General features: G+C 42.6%; 50 non-coding genes across 50 annotated transcripts; all 50 read right to left on the reverse strand.

Moving 5' to 3' along the window:
- Positions 1-434: 434 nt before the first annotated feature.
- On the reverse strand, positions 435-507 carry TRNAF-GAA (transfer RNA phenylalanine (anticodon GAA)). Its single transcript has one exon. It is a non-coding gene; the product is annotated as a tRNA-Phe (tRNA).
- Positions 508-584: 77 nt separating this feature from the next.
- TRNAF-GAA (transfer RNA phenylalanine (anticodon GAA)) lies at positions 585-657 on the reverse strand. The gene has a single exon. It is a non-coding gene; the product is annotated as a tRNA-Phe (tRNA).
- A 531-nt stretch (positions 658-1188) lies between these two features.
- On the reverse strand, positions 1189-1261 carry TRNAF-GAA (transfer RNA phenylalanine (anticodon GAA)). The gene has a single exon. It is a non-coding gene; the product is annotated as a tRNA-Phe (tRNA).
- Positions 1262-1640: 379 nt separating this feature from the next.
- TRNAF-GAA (transfer RNA phenylalanine (anticodon GAA)) lies at positions 1641-1713 on the reverse strand. Its single transcript has one exon. It is a non-coding gene; the product is annotated as a tRNA-Phe (tRNA).
- A 530-nt stretch (positions 1714-2243) lies between these two features.
- On the reverse strand, positions 2244-2316 carry TRNAF-GAA (transfer RNA phenylalanine (anticodon GAA)). The gene has a single exon. It is a non-coding gene; the product is annotated as a tRNA-Phe (tRNA).
- A 78-nt stretch (positions 2317-2394) lies between these two features.
- Positions 2395-2467, reverse strand: TRNAF-GAA (transfer RNA phenylalanine (anticodon GAA)). The gene has a single exon. It is a non-coding gene; the product is annotated as a tRNA-Phe (tRNA).
- Positions 2468-2544: 77 nt separating this feature from the next.
- Positions 2545-2617, reverse strand: TRNAF-GAA (transfer RNA phenylalanine (anticodon GAA)). The gene has a single exon. It is a non-coding gene; the product is annotated as a tRNA-Phe (tRNA).
- Positions 2618-2693: 76 nt separating this feature from the next.
- On the reverse strand, positions 2694-2766 carry TRNAI-GAU (transfer RNA isoleucine (anticodon GAU)). Its single transcript has one exon. It is a non-coding gene; the product is annotated as a tRNA-Ile (tRNA).
- Positions 2767-3146: 380 nt separating this feature from the next.
- On the reverse strand, positions 3147-3219 carry TRNAF-GAA (transfer RNA phenylalanine (anticodon GAA)). Its single transcript has one exon. It is a non-coding gene; the product is annotated as a tRNA-Phe (tRNA).
- Positions 3220-3297: 78 nt separating this feature from the next.
- Positions 3298-3370, reverse strand: TRNAF-GAA (transfer RNA phenylalanine (anticodon GAA)). The gene has a single exon. It is a non-coding gene; the product is annotated as a tRNA-Phe (tRNA).
- Positions 3371-3596: 226 nt separating this feature from the next.
- TRNAF-GAA (transfer RNA phenylalanine (anticodon GAA)) lies at positions 3597-3669 on the reverse strand. The gene has a single exon. It is a non-coding gene; the product is annotated as a tRNA-Phe (tRNA).
- Positions 3670-4349: 680 nt separating this feature from the next.
- On the reverse strand, positions 4350-4422 carry TRNAF-GAA (transfer RNA phenylalanine (anticodon GAA)). The gene has a single exon. It is a non-coding gene; the product is annotated as a tRNA-Phe (tRNA).
- A 531-nt stretch (positions 4423-4953) lies between these two features.
- TRNAF-GAA (transfer RNA phenylalanine (anticodon GAA)) lies at positions 4954-5026 on the reverse strand. Its single transcript has one exon. It is a non-coding gene; the product is annotated as a tRNA-Phe (tRNA).
- Positions 5027-5405: 379 nt separating this feature from the next.
- On the reverse strand, positions 5406-5478 carry TRNAF-GAA (transfer RNA phenylalanine (anticodon GAA)). Its single transcript has one exon. It is a non-coding gene; the product is annotated as a tRNA-Phe (tRNA).
- Positions 5479-6008: 530 nt separating this feature from the next.
- On the reverse strand, positions 6009-6081 carry TRNAF-GAA (transfer RNA phenylalanine (anticodon GAA)). The gene has a single exon. It is a non-coding gene; the product is annotated as a tRNA-Phe (tRNA).
- A 78-nt stretch (positions 6082-6159) lies between these two features.
- TRNAF-GAA (transfer RNA phenylalanine (anticodon GAA)) lies at positions 6160-6232 on the reverse strand. Its single transcript has one exon. It is a non-coding gene; the product is annotated as a tRNA-Phe (tRNA).
- Positions 6233-6309: 77 nt separating this feature from the next.
- Positions 6310-6382, reverse strand: TRNAF-GAA (transfer RNA phenylalanine (anticodon GAA)). Its single transcript has one exon. It is a non-coding gene; the product is annotated as a tRNA-Phe (tRNA).
- A 529-nt stretch (positions 6383-6911) lies between these two features.
- Positions 6912-6984, reverse strand: TRNAF-GAA (transfer RNA phenylalanine (anticodon GAA)). The gene has a single exon. It is a non-coding gene; the product is annotated as a tRNA-Phe (tRNA).
- A 78-nt stretch (positions 6985-7062) lies between these two features.
- TRNAF-GAA (transfer RNA phenylalanine (anticodon GAA)) lies at positions 7063-7135 on the reverse strand. Its single transcript has one exon. It is a non-coding gene; the product is annotated as a tRNA-Phe (tRNA).
- A 226-nt stretch (positions 7136-7361) lies between these two features.
- On the reverse strand, positions 7362-7434 carry TRNAF-GAA (transfer RNA phenylalanine (anticodon GAA)). The gene has a single exon. It is a non-coding gene; the product is annotated as a tRNA-Phe (tRNA).
- Positions 7435-7964: 530 nt separating this feature from the next.
- TRNAF-GAA (transfer RNA phenylalanine (anticodon GAA)) lies at positions 7965-8037 on the reverse strand. Its single transcript has one exon. It is a non-coding gene; the product is annotated as a tRNA-Phe (tRNA).
- Positions 8038-8114: 77 nt separating this feature from the next.
- Positions 8115-8187, reverse strand: TRNAF-GAA (transfer RNA phenylalanine (anticodon GAA)). The gene has a single exon. It is a non-coding gene; the product is annotated as a tRNA-Phe (tRNA).
- Positions 8188-8718: 531 nt separating this feature from the next.
- TRNAF-GAA (transfer RNA phenylalanine (anticodon GAA)) lies at positions 8719-8791 on the reverse strand. Its single transcript has one exon. It is a non-coding gene; the product is annotated as a tRNA-Phe (tRNA).
- A 530-nt stretch (positions 8792-9321) lies between these two features.
- TRNAF-GAA (transfer RNA phenylalanine (anticodon GAA)) lies at positions 9322-9394 on the reverse strand. Its single transcript has one exon. It is a non-coding gene; the product is annotated as a tRNA-Phe (tRNA).
- A 77-nt stretch (positions 9395-9471) lies between these two features.
- Positions 9472-9544, reverse strand: TRNAF-GAA (transfer RNA phenylalanine (anticodon GAA)). Its single transcript has one exon. It is a non-coding gene; the product is annotated as a tRNA-Phe (tRNA).
- A 78-nt stretch (positions 9545-9622) lies between these two features.
- Positions 9623-9695, reverse strand: TRNAF-GAA (transfer RNA phenylalanine (anticodon GAA)). Its single transcript has one exon. It is a non-coding gene; the product is annotated as a tRNA-Phe (tRNA).
- A 77-nt stretch (positions 9696-9772) lies between these two features.
- Positions 9773-9845, reverse strand: TRNAF-GAA (transfer RNA phenylalanine (anticodon GAA)). Its single transcript has one exon. It is a non-coding gene; the product is annotated as a tRNA-Phe (tRNA).
- Positions 9846-10072: 227 nt separating this feature from the next.
- TRNAF-GAA (transfer RNA phenylalanine (anticodon GAA)) lies at positions 10073-10145 on the reverse strand. Its single transcript has one exon. It is a non-coding gene; the product is annotated as a tRNA-Phe (tRNA).
- A 229-nt stretch (positions 10146-10374) lies between these two features.
- Positions 10375-10447, reverse strand: TRNAF-GAA (transfer RNA phenylalanine (anticodon GAA)). The gene has a single exon. It is a non-coding gene; the product is annotated as a tRNA-Phe (tRNA).
- A 227-nt stretch (positions 10448-10674) lies between these two features.
- Positions 10675-10747, reverse strand: TRNAF-GAA (transfer RNA phenylalanine (anticodon GAA)). Its single transcript has one exon. It is a non-coding gene; the product is annotated as a tRNA-Phe (tRNA).
- A 229-nt stretch (positions 10748-10976) lies between these two features.
- Positions 10977-11049, reverse strand: TRNAF-GAA (transfer RNA phenylalanine (anticodon GAA)). The gene has a single exon. It is a non-coding gene; the product is annotated as a tRNA-Phe (tRNA).
- A 229-nt stretch (positions 11050-11278) lies between these two features.
- On the reverse strand, positions 11279-11351 carry TRNAF-GAA (transfer RNA phenylalanine (anticodon GAA)). The gene has a single exon. It is a non-coding gene; the product is annotated as a tRNA-Phe (tRNA).
- Positions 11352-11730: 379 nt separating this feature from the next.
- Positions 11731-11803, reverse strand: TRNAF-GAA (transfer RNA phenylalanine (anticodon GAA)). Its single transcript has one exon. It is a non-coding gene; the product is annotated as a tRNA-Phe (tRNA).
- Positions 11804-12333: 530 nt separating this feature from the next.
- On the reverse strand, positions 12334-12406 carry TRNAF-GAA (transfer RNA phenylalanine (anticodon GAA)). The gene has a single exon. It is a non-coding gene; the product is annotated as a tRNA-Phe (tRNA).
- A 77-nt stretch (positions 12407-12483) lies between these two features.
- TRNAF-GAA (transfer RNA phenylalanine (anticodon GAA)) lies at positions 12484-12556 on the reverse strand. The gene has a single exon. It is a non-coding gene; the product is annotated as a tRNA-Phe (tRNA).
- Positions 12557-12634: 78 nt separating this feature from the next.
- On the reverse strand, positions 12635-12707 carry TRNAF-GAA (transfer RNA phenylalanine (anticodon GAA)). Its single transcript has one exon. It is a non-coding gene; the product is annotated as a tRNA-Phe (tRNA).
- Positions 12708-12784: 77 nt separating this feature from the next.
- TRNAF-GAA (transfer RNA phenylalanine (anticodon GAA)) lies at positions 12785-12857 on the reverse strand. Its single transcript has one exon. It is a non-coding gene; the product is annotated as a tRNA-Phe (tRNA).
- Positions 12858-13084: 227 nt separating this feature from the next.
- On the reverse strand, positions 13085-13157 carry TRNAF-GAA (transfer RNA phenylalanine (anticodon GAA)). The gene has a single exon. It is a non-coding gene; the product is annotated as a tRNA-Phe (tRNA).
- A 528-nt stretch (positions 13158-13685) lies between these two features.
- TRNAF-GAA (transfer RNA phenylalanine (anticodon GAA)) lies at positions 13686-13758 on the reverse strand. The gene has a single exon. It is a non-coding gene; the product is annotated as a tRNA-Phe (tRNA).
- A 531-nt stretch (positions 13759-14289) lies between these two features.
- Positions 14290-14362, reverse strand: TRNAF-GAA (transfer RNA phenylalanine (anticodon GAA)). The gene has a single exon. It is a non-coding gene; the product is annotated as a tRNA-Phe (tRNA).
- A 679-nt stretch (positions 14363-15041) lies between these two features.
- On the reverse strand, positions 15042-15114 carry TRNAF-GAA (transfer RNA phenylalanine (anticodon GAA)). Its single transcript has one exon. It is a non-coding gene; the product is annotated as a tRNA-Phe (tRNA).
- Positions 15115-15191: 77 nt separating this feature from the next.
- TRNAF-GAA (transfer RNA phenylalanine (anticodon GAA)) lies at positions 15192-15264 on the reverse strand. The gene has a single exon. It is a non-coding gene; the product is annotated as a tRNA-Phe (tRNA).
- Positions 15265-15342: 78 nt separating this feature from the next.
- TRNAF-GAA (transfer RNA phenylalanine (anticodon GAA)) lies at positions 15343-15415 on the reverse strand. The gene has a single exon. It is a non-coding gene; the product is annotated as a tRNA-Phe (tRNA).
- A 528-nt stretch (positions 15416-15943) lies between these two features.
- Positions 15944-16016, reverse strand: TRNAF-GAA (transfer RNA phenylalanine (anticodon GAA)). Its single transcript has one exon. It is a non-coding gene; the product is annotated as a tRNA-Phe (tRNA).
- Positions 16017-16093: 77 nt separating this feature from the next.
- Positions 16094-16166, reverse strand: TRNAF-GAA (transfer RNA phenylalanine (anticodon GAA)). Its single transcript has one exon. It is a non-coding gene; the product is annotated as a tRNA-Phe (tRNA).
- Positions 16167-16244: 78 nt separating this feature from the next.
- Positions 16245-16317, reverse strand: TRNAF-GAA (transfer RNA phenylalanine (anticodon GAA)). Its single transcript has one exon. It is a non-coding gene; the product is annotated as a tRNA-Phe (tRNA).
- A 77-nt stretch (positions 16318-16394) lies between these two features.
- On the reverse strand, positions 16395-16467 carry TRNAF-GAA (transfer RNA phenylalanine (anticodon GAA)). The gene has a single exon. It is a non-coding gene; the product is annotated as a tRNA-Phe (tRNA).
- A 76-nt stretch (positions 16468-16543) lies between these two features.
- TRNAF-GAA (transfer RNA phenylalanine (anticodon GAA)) lies at positions 16544-16616 on the reverse strand. Its single transcript has one exon. It is a non-coding gene; the product is annotated as a tRNA-Phe (tRNA).
- A 78-nt stretch (positions 16617-16694) lies between these two features.
- On the reverse strand, positions 16695-16767 carry TRNAF-GAA (transfer RNA phenylalanine (anticodon GAA)). The gene has a single exon. It is a non-coding gene; the product is annotated as a tRNA-Phe (tRNA).
- Positions 16768-16996: 229 nt separating this feature from the next.
- On the reverse strand, positions 16997-17069 carry TRNAF-GAA (transfer RNA phenylalanine (anticodon GAA)). The gene has a single exon. It is a non-coding gene; the product is annotated as a tRNA-Phe (tRNA).
- Positions 17070-17294: the final 225 nt, after the last annotated feature.

A 17294-nucleotide genomic window follows, 5' to 3' on the forward strand; every position in this document is an offset into this window, starting at 1 on the left:
AACCAGGGACCTTTAGATGTTCAGTCTAACGATCTCCCAACTGAGCTATTTCGGCTCTCTTTCGTCCAAACAGGGAAACTTTACTGAAGCAAATAATTTACTTTAAGATACACGATCCAAAAAGATTTCATATTGCCGAAACCCGGGAACGAACCAGGGACCTTTAAGTCTTCAGTCTAACGCTCTCCCAACTGAGCTATTTCGGCTCTTTTTCACGCAACCAGGGAAACTTTCATTTGGAAATAATTTACTTTAAGATACACGATCCAAAAAGATTTTATATTGCCGAAACCCGGGAACGAACCAGGGACCTTTAAGTCTTCAGTCTAACGCTCTCCCAACTGAGCTATTTCGGCTCTTTTTCACGCAACCAGGGAAACTTTGCATAGGAAAACAGTTTACTTGAATGTATACGACCCAAAAGCCTTTCTTTTTGCCGAAACCCGGGCTCGAACCAGGGACCTTTAGAACTTCAGTCTAACGCTCTCCCAACTGAGCTATTTCGGCTTTTTTTCAAGCAACCAGGGAAACTTTCCTTTGGAAATAATTTACTTTAAGATACACGACCCAAAAAGATTTCATATTGCCGAAACCCGGGATCGAACCAGGGACCTTTAGATCTTCAGTCTAACGCTCTCCCAACTGAGCTATTTCGGCTCTTTTTCACGCAACCAGGGAAACTTTGCATAAGAAAACAGTTTACTTTAATGTCTACGACCCAAAAGCCTTTCTTGTTGCCGAAACCCGGGATCGAACCAGGGACCTTTAGATCTTCAGTCTAACGCTCTCCCAACTGAGTTATTTCGGCTCTCTTTCATGCAAACAGGGAAACTTTACTGAAGCAAATAATTTACTTAAAGATACACGACCCAAAAACCACTCGTGTTGCCGAAACCCGGAATCGAACCAGGGACCTTTACATCTTCAGTCTAACGCTCTCCCAACTGAGCTATTTCGGCTCTCTTTCGTCCAAACAGGGAAACTTTACTGAAGCAAATAATTTACTTTAAGATACACGATCCAAAAAGATTTCATATTGCCGAAACCCGGGAACGAACCAGGGACCTTTAAGTCTTCAGTCTAACGCTCTCCCAACTGAGCTATTTCGGCTCTTTTTCACGCAACCAGGGAAACTTTGCATAGGAAAACAGTTTACTTGAATGTATACGACCCAAAAGCCTTTCTTGTTGCCGAAACCCGGGCTCGAACCAAGGACCTTTAGAACTTCAGTCTAACGCTCTCCCAACTGAGCTATTTCGGCTCTTTTTCATGCAACCAGGGAAACTTTCCTTTGGAAATAATTTACTTTAAGATACACGACCCAAAAAGATTTCATATTGCCGAAACCCGGGATCGAACCATGGACCTTTAAATCTTCAGTCTAACGCTCTCCCAACTGAGCTATTTCGGCTCTCTTTCATGCGAACAGGGAAACTTTACTGAAGCAAATAATTTACTTTAAGATACACGATCCAAAAAGATTTCATATTGCCGAAACCCGGGGTCGAACCATGGACCTTTAGATCTTCAGTCTAACGCTCTCCCAACTGAGCTATTTCGGCTCTCTTTCATGCAAACAGGGAAACTTTACTGAAGCAAATAATTTACGTAAAGATACACGACCCAAAAGCCACTCGTGTTGCCGAAACCCGGGATCGAACCAGGGACCTTTAGATGTTCAGTCTAACGCTCTCCCAACTGAGCTATTTCGGCTCTTTTTCACGCAACCAGGGAAACTTTGCATAGGAAAACAGTTTACTTGAATGTATACGACCCAAAAGCCTTTCTTGTTGCCGAAACCCGGGCTCGAACCAGGGACCTTTAGAACTTCAGTCTAACGATCTCCCAACTGAGCTATTTCGGCTCTCTTTCGTCCAAACAGGGAAACTTTACTGAAGCAAATAATTTACTTTAAGATACACGATCCAAAAAGATTTCATATTGCCGAAACCCGGGAACGAACCAGGGACCTTTAAGTCTTCAGTCTAACGCTCTCCCAACTGAGATATTTCGGCTCTTTTTCACGCAACCAGGGAAACTTTCATTTGGAAATAATTTACTTTAAGATACACGATCCAAAAAGATTTCATATTGCCGAAACCCGGGAACGAACCAGGAACCTTTAAGTCTTCAGTCTAACGCTCTCTCAACTGAGCTATTTCGGCTCTTTTTCACGCAACCAGGGAAACTTTGCATAGGAAAACAGTTTACTTGAATGTATACGACCCAAAAGCCTTTCTTTTTGCCGAAACCCGGGCTCGAACCAGGGACCTTTAGATCTTCAGTCTAACGCTCTCCCAACTGAGCTATTTCGGCTCTTTTTCACGCAACCAGGGAAACTTTGCATAAGAAAACAGTTTACTTTAATGTCTACGACCCAAAAGCCTTTCTTGTTGCCGAAACCCGGGATCGAACCAGGGACCTTTAGATCTTCAGTCTAACGCTCTCCCAACTGAGCTATTTCGGCTTTTTTTCAAGCAACCAGGGAAACTTTCCTTTGGAAATAATTTACTTTAAGATACACGACCCAAAAAGATTTCATATTACCGAAACCCGGGATCGAACCAGGGACCTTTAGATCTTCAGTCTAACGCTCTCCCAACTGAGCTATTTCGGCTCTTTTTCATGCAACCAGGAAACTTTCCTTTGTAAATAATTTATTTTAAGATACACGATCCAAAAAGATTTCATATTGCCGAAACCCGGGATCGAACCATGGACCTTTAGATCATCAGTCTAACGCTCTCCCAACTGAGCTATTTCGACTCTCTTTCATGCAAACAGGGAAACTTTACTGAAGCAAATAATTTACTTAAAGATACACGACCCAAAAACCACTCGTGTTGCCGAAACCCGGAATCGAACCAGGGACCTTTAGATCTTCAGTCTAACGCTCTCCCAAATGAGCTATTTCGGCTCTCTTTCGTGCAAACAGGGAAACTTTACTGAAGCAAATAATTTACTTTAAGATACACGATCCAAAAAGATTTCATATTGCCGAAACCCGGGATCGAACCATGAACCTTTAGATCTTCAGTCTAACGCTCTCCCAACTGAGCTATTTCGGCTCTCTTTCATGCAAACAGGGAAACTTTACTGAAGCAAATAATTTACTTAAAGATACACGACCCAAAAACCACTCGTGTTGCCGAAACCCGGGATCGAACCAGGGACCTTTAGATGTTCAGTCTAACGCTCTCCCAACTGAGCTATTTCGGCTCTTTTTCACGCAACCAGGGAAACTTTGCATAGGAAAACAGTTTACTTGAATGTATACGACCCAAAAGCCTTTCTTGTTGCCGAAACCCGGGCTCGAACCAGGGACCTTTAGAACTTCAGTCTAACGCTCTCCCAACTGAGCTATTTCGGCTATTTTTCATGCAACCAGGAAACTTTCCTTTGGAAATAATTTACTTTAAGATACACGATCCAAAAAGATTTCATATTCCCGAAACTCAGATCGAACCATGGACCTTTAAATCTTCAGTCTAACGCTCTCCCAACTGAGCTATTTCGGCTCTCTTTCATGCGAACAGGGAAACTTTACTGAAGCAAATAATTTACTTTAAGATACACGATCCAAAAAGATTTCATATTGCCGAAACCCGGGATCGAACCATGGACCTTTAGATCTTCAGTCTAACGCTCTCCCAACTGAGCTATTTCGGCTCTCTTTCATGCAAACAGGGAAACTTTACTGAAGCAAATAATTTACTTAAAGATACACGACCCAAAAACCACTCGTGTGGCCGAAACCCGGGATCGAACCAGGGACCTTTAGATGTTCAGTCTAACGATCTCCCAACTGAGCTATTTCGGCTCTCTTTCGTCCAAACAGGGAAACTTTACTGAAGCAAATAATTTACTTTAAGATACACGATCCAAAAAGATTTCATATTGCCGAAACCCGGGAACGAACCAGGGACCTTTAAGTCTTCAGTCTAACGCTCTCCCAACTGAGCTATTTCGGCTCTTTTTCACGCAACCAGGGAAACTTTCATTTGGAAATAATTTACTTTAAGATACACGATCCAAAAAGATTTTATATTGCCGAAACCCGGGAACGAACCAGGGACCTTTAAGTCTTCAGTCTAACGCTCTCCCAACTGAGCTATTTCGGCTCTTTTTCACGCAACCAGGGAAACTTTGCATAGGAAAACAGTTTACTTGAATGTATACGACCCAAAAGCCTTTCTTTTTGCCGAAACCCGGGCTCGAACCAGGGACCTTTAGAACTTCAGTCTAACGCTCTCCCATTTGAGCTATTTCGGCTTTTTTTCAAGCAACCAGGGAAACTTTCCTTTGGAAATAATTTACTTTAAGATACACGACCCAAAAAGATTTCATATTGCCGAAACCCGGGATCGAACCAGGGACCTTTAGATCTTCAGTCTAACGCTCTCCCAACTGAGCTATTTCGGCTCTTTTTCACGCAACCAGGGAAACTTTGCATAAGAAAACAGTTTACTTTAATGTCTACGACCCAAAAGCCTTTCTTGTTGCCGAAACCCGGGATCGAACCAGGGACCTTTAGATCTTCAGTCTAACGCTCTCCCAACTGAGTTATTTCGGCTCTCTTTCATGCAAACAGGGAAACTTTACTGAAGCAAATAATTTACTTAAAGATACACGACCCAAAAACCACTCGTGTTGCCGAAACCCGGAATCGAACCAGGGACCTTTACATCTTCAGTCTAACGCTCTCCCAACTGAGCTATTTCGGCTCTCTTTCGTCCAAACAGGGAAACTTTACTGAAGCAAATAATTTACTTTAAGATACACGATCCAAAAAGATTTCATATTGCCGAAACCCGGGAACGAACCAGGGACCTTTAAGTCTTCAGTCTAACGCTCTCCCAACTGAGCTATTTCGGCTCTTTTTCACGCAACCAGGGAAACTTTGCATAGGAAAACAGTTTACTTGAATGTATACGACCCAAAAGCCTTTCTTGTTGCCGAAACCCGGGCTCGAACCAAGGACCTTTAGAACTTCAGTCTAACGCTCTCCCAACTGAGCTATTTCGGCTCTTTTTCATGCAACCAGGGAAACTTTCCTTTGGAAATAATTTACTTTAAGATACACGACCCAAAAAGATTTCATATTGCCGAAACCCGGGATCGAACCATGGACCTTTAAATCTTCAGTCTAACGCTCTCCCAACTGAGCTATTTCGGCTCTCTTTCATGCGAACAGGGAAACTTTACTGAAGCAAATAATTTACTTTAAGATACACGATCCAAAAAGATTTCATATTGCCGAAACCCGGGGTCGAACCATGGACCTTTAGAACTTCAGTCTAACGCTCTCCCAACTGAGCTATTTCGGCTCTCTTTCATGCAAACAGGGAAACTTTACTGAAGCAAATAATTTACGTAAAGATACACGACCCAAAAGCCACTCGTGTTGCCGAAACCCGGGATCGAACCAGGGACCTTTAGATGTTCAGTCTAACGCTCTCCCAACTGAGCTATTTCGGCTCTTTTTCACGCAACCAGGGAAACTTTGCATAGGAAAACAGTTTACTTGAATGTATACGACCCAAAAGCCTTTCTTGTTGCCGAAACCCGGGCTCGAACCAGGGACCTTTAGAACTTCAGTCTAACGATCTCCCAACTGAGCTATTTCGGCTCTCTTTCGTCCAAACAGGGAAACTTTACTGAAGCAAATAATTTACTTTAAGATACACGATCCAAAAAGATTTCATATTGCCGAAACCCGGGAACGAACCAGGGACCTTTAAGTCTTCAGTCTAACGCTCTCCCAACTGAGATATTTCGGCTCTTTTTCACGCAACCAGGGAAACTTTCATTTGGAAATAATTTACTTTAAGATACACGATCCAAAAAGATTTCATATTGCCGAAACCCGGGAACGAACCAGGAACCTTTAAGTCTTCAGTCTAACGCTCTCTCAACTGAGCTATTTCGGCTCTTTTTCACGCAACCAGGGAAACTTTGCATAGGAAAACAGTTTACTTGAATGTATACGACCCAAAAGCCTTTCTTTTTGCCGAAACCCGGGCTCGAACCAGGGACCTTTAGATCTTCAGTCTAACGCTCTCCCAACTGAGCTATTTCGGCTCTTTTTCACGCAACCAGGGAAACTTTGCATAAGAAAACAGTTTACTTTAATGTCTACGACCCAAAAGCCTTTCTTGTTGCCGAAACCCGGGATCGAACCAGGGACCTTTAGATCTTCAGTCTAACGCTCTCCCAACTGAGCTATTTCGGCTTTTTTTCAAGCAACCAGGGAAACTTTCCTTTGGAAATAATTTACTTTAAGATACACGACCCAAAAAGATTTCATATTGCCGAAACCCGGGATCGAACCAGGGACCTTTAGATCTTCAGTCTAACGCTCTCCCAACTGAGCTATTTCGGCTCTTTTTCATGCAACCAGGAAACTTTCCTTTGTAAATAATTTATTTTAAGATACACGATCCAAAAAGATTTCATATTGCCGAAACCCGGGATCGAACCATGGACCTTTAGATCTTCAGTCTAACGCTCTCCCAACTGAGCTATTTCGATTCTCTTTCATGCAAACAGGGAAACTTTACTGAAGCAAATAATTTACTTAAAGATACACGACCCAAAAACCACTCGTGTTGCCGAAACCCGGAATCGAACCAGGGACCTTTAGATCTTCAGTCTAACGCTCTCCCAAATGAGCTATTTCGGCTCTCTTTCGTGCAAACAGGGAAACTTTACTGAAGCAAATAATTTACTTTAAGATACACGATCCAAAAAGATTTCATATTGCCGAAACCCGGGATCGAACCATGAACCTTTAGATCTTCAGTCTAACGCTCTCCCAACTGAGCTATTTCGGCTCTCTTTCATGCAAACAGGGAAACTTTACTGAAGCAAATAATTTACTTAAAGATACACGACCCAAAAACCACTCGTGTTGCCGAAACCCGGGATCGAACCAGGGACCTTTAGATGTTCAGTCTAACGCTCTCCCAACTGAGCTATTTCGGCTCTTTTTCACGCAACCAGGGAAACTTTGCATAGGAAAACAGTTTACTTGAATGTATACGACCCAAAAGCCTTTCTTGTTGCCGAAACCCGGGCTCGAACCAGGGACCTTTAGAACTTCAGTCTAACGCTCTCCCAACTGAGCTATTTCGGCTATTTTTCATGCAACCAGGAAACTTTCCTTTGGAAATAATTTACTTTAAGATACACGATCCAAAAAGATTTCATATTCCCGAAACTCAGATCGAACCATGGACCTTTAAATCTTCAGTCTAACGCTCTCCCAACTGAGCTATTTCGGCTCTCTTTCATGCGAACAGGGAAACTTTACTGAAGCAAATAATTTACTTTAAGATACACGATCCAAAAAGATTTCATATTGCCGAAACCCGGGATCGAACCATGGACCTTTAGATCTTCAGTCTAACGCTCTCCCAACTGAGCTATTTCGGCTCTCTTTCATGCAAACAGGGAAACTTTACTGAAGCAAATAATTTACTTAAAGATACACGACCCAAAAACCACTCGTGTGGCCGAAACCCGGGATCGAACCAGGGACCTTTAGATGTTCAGTCTAACGATCTCCCAACTGAGCTATTTCGGCTCTCTTTCGTCCAAACAGGGAAACTTTACTGAAGCAAATAATTTACTTTAAGATACACGATCCAAAAAGATTTCATATTGCCGAAACCCGGGAACGAACCAGGGACCTTTAAGTCTTCAGTCTAACGCTCTCCCAACTGAGCTATTTCGGCTCTTTTTCACGCAACCAGGGAAACTTTCATTTGGAAATAATTTACTTTAAGATACACGATCCAAAAAGATTTTATATTGCCGAAACCCGGGAACGAACCAGGGACCTTTAAGTCTTCAGTCTAACGCTCTCCCAACTGAGCTATTTCGGCTCTTTTTCACGCAACCAGGGAAACTTTGCATAGGAAAACAGTTTACTTGAATGTATACGACCCAAAAGCCTTTCTTTTTGCCGAAACCCGGGCTCGAACCAGGGACCTTTAGAACTTCAGTCTAACGCTCTCCCAACTGAGCTATTTCGGCTTTTTTTCAAGCAACCAGGGAAACTTTCCTTTGGAAATAATTTACTTTAAGATACACGACCCAAAAAGATTTCATATTGCCGAAACCCGGGATCGAACCAGGGACCTTTAGATCTTCAGTCTAACGCTCTCCCAACTGAGCTATTTCGGCTCTTTTTCACGCAACCAGGGAAACTTTGCATAAGAAAACAGTGTACTTTAATGTCTACGACCCAAAAGCCTTTCTTGTTGCCGAAACCCGGGATCGAACCAGGGACCTTTAGATCTTCAGTCTAACGCTCTCCCAACTGAGTTATTTCGGCTCTCTTTCATGCAAACAGGGAAACTTTACTGAAGCAAATAATTAACTTAAAGATACACGACCCAAAAACCACTCGTGTTGCCGAAACCCGGAATCGAACCAGGGACCTTTACATCTTCAGTCTAACGCTCTCCCAACTGAGCTATTTCGGCTCTCTTTCGTCCAAACAGGGAAACTTTACTGAAGCAAATAATTTACTTTAAGATACACGATCCAAAAAGATTTCATATTGCCGAAACCCGGGGTCGAACCATGGACCTTTAGATCTTCAGTCTAACGCTCTCCCAACTGAGCTATTTCGGCTCTCTTTCATGCAAACAGGGAAACTTTACTGAAGCAAATAATTTACGTAAAGATACACGACCCAAAAGCCACTCGTGTTGCCGAAACCCGGGATCGAACCAGGGACCTTTAGATGTTCAGTCTAACGCTCTCCCAACTGAGCTATTTCGGCTCTTTTTCACGCAACCAGGGAAACTTTGCATAGGAAAACAGTTTACTTGAATGTATACGACCCAAAAGCCTTTCTTGTTGCCGAAACCCGGGCTCGAACCAGGGACCTTTAGAACTTCAGTCTAACGATCTCCCAACTGAGCTATTACGGCTCTCTTTCGTCCAAACAGGGAAACTTTACTGAAGCAAATAATTTACTTTAAGATACACGATCCAAAAAGATTTCATATTGCCGAAACCCGGGAACGAACCAGGGACCTTTAAGTCTTCAGTCTAACGCTCTCCCAACTGAGATATTTCGGCTCTTTTTCACGCAACCAGGGAAACTTTCATTTGGAAATAATTTACTTTAAGATACACGATCCATAAAGATTTCATATTGCCGAAACCCGGGAACGAACCAGGAACCTTTAAGTCTTCAGTCTAACGCTCTCTCAACTGAGCTATTTCGGCTCTTTTTCACGCAACCAGGGAAACTTTGCATAGGAAAACAGTTTACTTGAATGTATACGACCCAAAAGCCTTTCTTTTTGCCGAAACCCGGGCTCGAACCAGGGACCTTTAGATCTTCAGTCTAACGCTCTCCCAACTGAGCTATTTCGGCTTTTTTTCAAGCAACCAGGGAAACTTTCCTTTGGAAATAATTTACTTTAAGATACACGACCCAAAAAGATTTCATATTGCCGAAACCCGGGATCGAACCAGGGACCTTTAGATCTTCAGTCTAACGCTCTCCCAACTGAGCTATTTCGGCTCTTTTTCACGCAACCAGGGAAACTTTGCATAAGAAAACAGTTTACTTTAATGTCTACGACCCAAAAGCCTTTCTTGTTGCCGAAACCCGGGATCGAACCAGGGACCTTTAGATCTTCAGTCTAACGCTCTCCCAACTGAGCTATTTCGGCTTTTTTTCAAGCAACCAGGGAAACTTTCCTTTGGAAATAATTTACTTTAAGATACACGACCCAAAAAGATTTCATATTGCCGAAACCCGGGATCGAACCAGGGACCTTTAGATCTTCAGTCTAACACTCTCCCAACTGAGCTATTTCGGCTCTTTTTCATGCAACCAGGAAACTTTCCTTTGTAAATAATTTATTTTAAGATACACGATCCAAAAAGATTTCATATTGCCGAAACCCGGGATCGAACCATGGACCTTTAGATCTTCAGTCTAACGCTCTCCCAACTGACCTATTTCGACTCTCTTTCATGCAAACAGGGAAACTTTACTGAAGCAAATAATTTACTTAAAGATACACGACCCAAAAACCACTCGTGTTGCCGAAACCCGGAATCGAACCAGGGACCTTTAGATCTTCAGTCTAACGCTCTCCCAACTGAGCTATTTCGGCTCTCTTTCGTCCAAACAGGGAAACTTTACTGAAGCAAATAATTTACTTTAAGATACACGACCCAAAAAGATTTCATATTGCCGAAACTCGTGATCGAACCAGGGACCTTTAGATCTTCAGTCTAACGCTCTCCCAACTGAGCTATTTCGGCTCTTTTTCACGCAACCAGGGAAACTTTGCATAAGAAAACAGTTTACTTTAATGTCTACGACCCAAAAGGTTTTCTTGTTGCCGAAACCAGGGATCGAACCAGGGACCTTTAGATCTTCAGTCTAACGCTCTCCCAACTGAGCCATTTCGGCTCTTTTTCACGCAACCAGGGACACTTTGCATAGGAAAACAGTTTACTTGAATGTATACTCCCAAAAGCCTTTCTTGTTGCCGAAATCCGGGCCCGAACCAGGGACCTTTAGAACTTCAGTCTAACGCTCTCCCAACTGAGCTATTTCGGCTTTTTTTCAAGCAACCAGGGAAACTTTCCTTTGGAAATAATTTACTTTAAGATACACGACCCAAAAAGATTTCATATTGCCGAAACCCGGGATCGAACCAGGGACCTTTAGATCTTCAGTCTAACGCTCTCCCAACTGAGCTATTTCGGCTCTTTTTCACGCAACCAGGGAAACTTTGCATAAGAAAACAGTTTACTTTAATGTCTACGACCCAAAAGCCTTTCTTGTTGCCGAAACCCGGGATCGAACCAGGGACCTTTAGATCTTCAGTCTAACGCTCTCCCAACTGAGTTATTTCGGCTCTCTTTCATGCAAACAGGGAAACTTTACTGAAGCAAATAATTTACTTAAAGATACACGACCCAAAAACCACTCGTGTTGCCGAAACCCGGAATCGAACCAGGGACCTTTAGATCTTCAGTCTAACGCTCTCCCAACTGAGCTATTTCGGCTCTCTTTCGTCCAAACAGGGAAACTTTACTGAAGCAAATAATTTACTTTAAGATACACGATCCAAAAAGATTTCATATTGCCGAAACCCGGGAACGAACCAGGGACCTTTAAGTCTTCAGTCTAACGCTCTCCCAACTGAGCTATTTCGGCTCTTTTTCACGCAACCAGGGAAACTTTGCATAGGAAAACAGTTTACTTGAATGTATACGACCCAAAAGCCTTTCTTGTTGCCGAAACCCGGGCTCGAACCAAGGACCTTTAGAACTTCAGTCTAACGCTCTCCCAACTGAGCTATTTCGGCTCTTTTTCATGCAACCAGGGAAACTTTCCTTTGGAAATAATTTACTTTAAGATACACGACCCAAAAAGATTTCATATTGCCGAAACCCTGGATCGAACCATGGACCTTTAAATCTTCAGTCTAACGCTCTCCCAACTGAGCTATTTCGGCTCTCTTTCATGCGAACAGGGAAACTTTACTGAAGCAAATAATTTACTTTAAGATACACGATCCAAAAAGATTTCATATTGCCGAAACCCGGGGTCGAACCATGGACCTTTAGATCTTCAGTCTAACGCTCTCCCAACTGAGCTATTTCGGTTCTCTTTCATGCAAACAGGGAAACTTTACTGAAGCAAATAATTTACGTAAAGATACACGACCCAAAAGCCACTCGTGTTGCCGAAACCCGGGATCGAACCAGGGACCTTTAGATGTTCAGTCTAACGCTCTCCCAACTGAGCTATTTCGGCTCTTTTTCACGCAACCAGGGAAACTTTGCATAGGAAAACAGTTTACTTGAATGTATACGACCCAAAAGCCTTTCTTGTTGCCGAAACCCGGGCTCGAACCAGGGACCTTTAGAACTTCAGTCTAACGATCTCCCAACTGAGCTATTTCGGCTCTCTTTCGTCCAAACAGGGAAACTTTACTGAAGCAAATAATTTACTTTAAGATACACGATCCAAAAAGATTTCATATTGCCGAAACCCGGGAACGAACCAGGGACCTTTAAGTCTTCAGTCTAACGCTCTCCCAACTGAGATATTTCGGCTCTTTTTCACGCAACCAGGGAAACTTTCATTTGGAAATAATTTACTTTAAGATACACGATCCAAAAAGATTTCATATTGCCGAAACCCGGGAACGAACCAGGAACCTTTAAGTCTTCAGTCTAACGCTCTCTCAACTGAGCTATTTCGGCTCTTTTTCACGCAACCAGGGAAACTTTGCATAGGAAAACAGTTTACTTGAATGTATACGACCCAAAAGCCTTTCTTTTTGCCGAAACCCGGGCTCGAACCAGGGACCTTTAGATCTTCAGTCTAACGCTCTCCCAACTGAGCTATTTCGGCTTTTTTTCAAGCAACCAGGGAAACTTTCCTTTGGAAATAATTTACTTTAAGATACACGACCCAAAAAGATTTCATATTGCCGAAACCCGGGATCGAACCAGGGACCTTTAGATGTTCAGTCTAACGCTCTCCCAACTGAGCTATTTCGGCTCTTTTTCACGCAACCAGGGAAACTTTGCATAAGAAAACAGTTTACTTTAATGTCTACGACCCAAAAGCCTTTCTTGTTGCCGAAACCCGGGATCGAACCAGGGACCTTTAGATCTTCAGTCTAACGCTCTCCCAACTGAGCTATTTCGGCTTTTTTTCAAGCAACCAGGGAAACTTTCCTTTGGAAATAATTTACTTTAAGATACACGACCCAAAAAGATTTCATATTGCCGAAACCCGGGATCGAACCAGGGACCTTCAGATCTTCAGTCTAACACTCTCCCAACTGAGCTATTTCGGCTCTTTTTCATGCAACCAGGAAACTTTCCTTTGTAAATAATTTATTTTAAGATACACGATCCAAAAAGATTTCATATTGCCGAAACCCGGGATCGAACCATGGACCTTTAGATCTTCAGTCTAACGCTCTCCCAACTGAGCTATTTCGACTCTCTTTCATGCAAACAGGGAAACTTTACTGAAGCAAATAATTTACTTAAAGATACACGACCCAAAAACCACTCGTGTTGCCGAAACCCGGAATCGAACCAGGGACCTTTAGATCTTCAGTCTAACGCTCTCCCAACTGAGCTATTTCGGCTCTCTTTCGTCCAAACAGGGAAACTTTACTGAAGCAAATAATTTACTTTAAGATACACGACCCAAAAAGATTTCATATTGCCGAAACTCGTGATCGAACCAGGGACCTTTAGATCTTCAGTCTAACGCTCTCCCAACTGAGCTATTTCGGCTCTTTTTCACGCAACCAGGGAAACTTTGCATAAGAAAACAGTTTACTTTAATGTCTACGATCCAAAAGGTTTTCTTGTTGCCGAAACCAGGGATCGAACCAGGGACCTTTAGATCTTCAGTCTAACGCTCTCCCAACTGAGCCATTTTGGCTCTTTTTCACGCAACCAGGGACACTTTGCATAGGAAAACAGTTTACTTGAATGTATACTCCCAAAAGCCTTTCTTGTTGCCGAAATCCGGGCCCGAACCAGGGACCTTTAGAACTTCAGTCTAACGCTCTCCCAACTGAGCTATTTCGGCTCTTTTTCATGCAACCAGGAAACTTTCCTTTGGAAATAATTTATTTTAAGATACACGATCCAAAAAGATTTCATATTGCCGAAACCCGGGATCGAACCATGGACCTTTAGATCTTCAGTCTAACGCTCTCCCAACTGAGCTATTTCGGCTCTGTTTCATGCAAACAGGGAAACTTTACTGAAGCAAATAATTTACTTAAAGATACACGACCCAAAAACCACTCGTGTTGCCGAAACCCGGAATCGAACCAGGGACCTTTAGATCTTCAGTTCAACGCTCTCCCAAATGAGCTATTTCGGCTCTCTTTCGTGCAAACAGGGAAACTTTACTGAAGCAAATAATTTACTTTAAGATACACGATCCAAAAAGATTTCATATTTCCGAAACCCGGAATCGAACCAGGGACCTTTAGATCTTCAGTTCAACGCTCTCCCAAATGAGCTATTTCGGCTCTCTTTCGTGCAAACAGGGAAACGTTACTGAAGCAAATAATTTACTTTAAGATACACGATCCAAAAAGCTTTCATATTGCCGAAACCCGGGATCGAACCATGGACCTTTAGATCTTCAGTCTAACATTCTCCCAACTGAGTTATTTCGGCTCTCTTTCATGCAAAAAGGGAAACTTTACTGAAGCAAATAATTTAGTTAAAGATACACGACCCAAAAACCACTCGTGTTGCCGAAACCCGGGATCGAACCAGGGACCTTTAGATGTTCAGTCTAACGCTCTCCCAACTGAGCTATATCGGCTTTTTTTTCACGCAACCAGGAAACTTTCCTTTGGAAATAATTTACTTTAAGATACACGATCCAAAAAGATTTCATATTGCCGAAAGCCGGATCGAACCATGGACCTTTAGATCTTCAGTCTAACGATCTCCCAACTGAGCTATTTCGGCTCTCTTTCGTCCAAACAGGGAAACTTTACTGAAGCAAATAATTTACTTTAAGATACACGATCCAAAAAGATTTCATATTGCCGAAACCCGGGAACGAACCAGGGACCTTTAGATCTTCAGTTCAACGCTCTCCCAAATGAGCTATTTCGGCTCTCTTTCGTGCAAACAGGGAAACTTTACTGAAGCAAATAATTTACTTTAAGATACACGATCCAAAAAGATTTCATATTGCCGAAACCCGGGAACGAACCAGGGACCTTTAAGTCTTCAGTCTAACGCTCTCCCAACTGAGATATTTCGGCTTTTTTTCACGCAACCAGGGAAACTTTCATTTGGAAATAATTTACTTTAAGATACACGATCCAAAAAGATTTCATATTGCCGAAACCCGGGAACGAACCAGGAACCTTTAAGTCTTCAGTCTAACGCTCTCCCAACTGAGCTATTTCGGCTCTTTTTCACGCAACCAGGGAAACTTTGCATAGGAAAACAGTTTACTTGAATGTATACGACCCAAAAGCCTTTCTTTTTGCCGAAACCCGGGCTCGAACCAGGGACCTTTAGATCTTCAGTCTAACGCTCTCCCAACTGAGCTATTTCGGCTTTTTTTCAAGCAACCAGGGAAACTTTCCTTTGGAAATAATTTACTTTAAGATACACGACCCAAAAAGATTTCATATTGCCGAAGCCCGGGATCGAACCAGGGACCTTTAGATCTTCAGTCTAACGCTCTCCCAACTGAGCTATTTCGGCTCTTTTTCACGCAACCAGGGAAACTTTGCATAAGAAAACAGTTTACTTTAATGTCTACGACCCAAAAGCCTTTCTTGTTGCCGAAACCCGGGATCGAACCAGGGACCTTTAGATCTTCAGTCTAACGCTCTCCCAACTGAGCTATTTCGGCTTTTTTTCAAGCAACCAGGGAAACTTTCCTTTGGAAATAATTTACTTTAAGATACACGACCCAAAAAGATTTCATATTGCCGAAAGCCGGATCGAACCATGGACCTTTAGATCTTCAGTCTAACGATCTCCCAACTGAGCTATTTCGGCTCTCTTTCGTCCAAACAGGGAAACTTTACTGAAGCAAATAATTTACTTTAAGATACACGATCCAAAAAGATTTCATATTGCCGAAACCCGGGAACGAACCTGGGACCTTTAAGTCTTCAGTCTAACGCTCTCCCAACTGAGATATTTCGGCTCTTTTTCACGCAACCAGGGAAACTTTCATTTGGAAATAATTTACTTTAAGATACACGATCCAAAAAGATTTCATATTGCCGAAACCCGGGAACGAACCAGGAACCTTTAAGTCTTCAGTCTAACGCTCTCCCAACTGAGCTATTTCGGCTCTTTTTCACGCAACCAGGGAAACTTTGCATAGGAAAACAGTTTACTTGAATGTATACGACCCAAAAGCCTTTCTTTTTGCCGAAACCCGGGCTCGAACCAGGGACCTTTAGATCTTCAGTCTAACGCTCTCCCAACTGAGCTATTTCGGCTTTTTTTCAAGCAACCAGGGAAACTTTCCTTTGGAAATAATTTACTTTAAGATACACGACCCAAAAAGATTTCATATTGCCGAAACCCGGGATCGAACCAGGGACCTTTAGATCTTCAGTCTAACGCTCTCCCAACTGAGCTATTTCGGCTCTTTTTCACGCAACCAGGGAAACTTTGCATAAGAAAACAGTTTACTTTAATGTCTACGACCCAAAAGCCTTTCTTGTTGCCGAAACCCGGGATCGAACCAGGGACCTTTAGATCTTCAGTCTAACGCTCTCCCAACTGAGCTATTTCGGCTTTTTTTCAAGCAACCAGGGAAACTTTCCTTTGGAAATAATTTACTTTAAGATACACGACCCAAAAAGATTTCATATTGCCGAAACCCGGGATCGAACCAGGGACCTTTAGATCTTCAGTCTAACGCTCTCCCAACTGAGCTATTTCGGCTCTTTTTCATGCAACCAGGAAACTTTCCTTTGTAAATAATTTATTTTAAGATACACGATCCAAAAAGATTTCATATTGCCGAAACCCGGGATCGAACCATGGACCTTTAGATCTTCAGTCTAACGCTCTCCCAACTGAGCTATTTCGGCTCTCTTTCATGCAAACAGGGAAACTTTACTGAAGCAAATAATTTACTTAAAGATACACGACCCAAAAACCACTCGTGTTGCCGAAACCCGGAATCGAACCAGGGACCTTTAGATCTTCAGTCTAACGCTCTCCCAACTGAGCTATTTCGGCTCTCTTTCGTCCAAACAGGGAAACTTTACTGAGGCAAATAATTTACTTTAAGATACACGACCCAAAAAGATTTCATATTGCCGAAACTCGGGATCGAACCAGGGACCTTTAGATCTTCAGTCTAACGCTCTCCCAACTGAGCTATTTCGGCTCTTTTTCACGCAACCAGGGAAACTTTGCATAAGAAAACAGTTTACTTTAATGTCTACGACCCAAAAGCCTTTCTTGTTGCCGAAACCAGGGATCGAACCAGGGACCTTTAGATCTTCAGTCTAACGCTCTCCCAACTGAGCCATTTCGGCTCTTTTTCACGCAACCAGGGACACTTTGCATAGGAAAACAGTTTACTTGAATGTATACTCCCAAAAGCCTTTCTTGTTGCCGAAATCCGGGCCCGAACCAGGGACCTTTAGAACTTCAGTCTAACGCTCTCCCAACTGAGCTATTTCGGCTCTTTTTCATGCAACCAGGAAACTTTCCTTTGTAAATAATTTATTTTAAGATACACGATCCAAAAAGATTTCATA

The sequence above is a fragment of the Phalangium opilio genome, unplaced genomic scaffold, assembly GCF_054372755.1.
Source record: "Phalangium opilio isolate 3A_F unplaced genomic scaffold, DU_Popi_V2 ptg000038l_1, whole genome shotgun sequence".
NCBI classification, from domain to species: Eukaryota; Metazoa; Arthropoda; class Arachnida; order Opiliones; family Phalangiidae; genus Phalangium; species Phalangium opilio.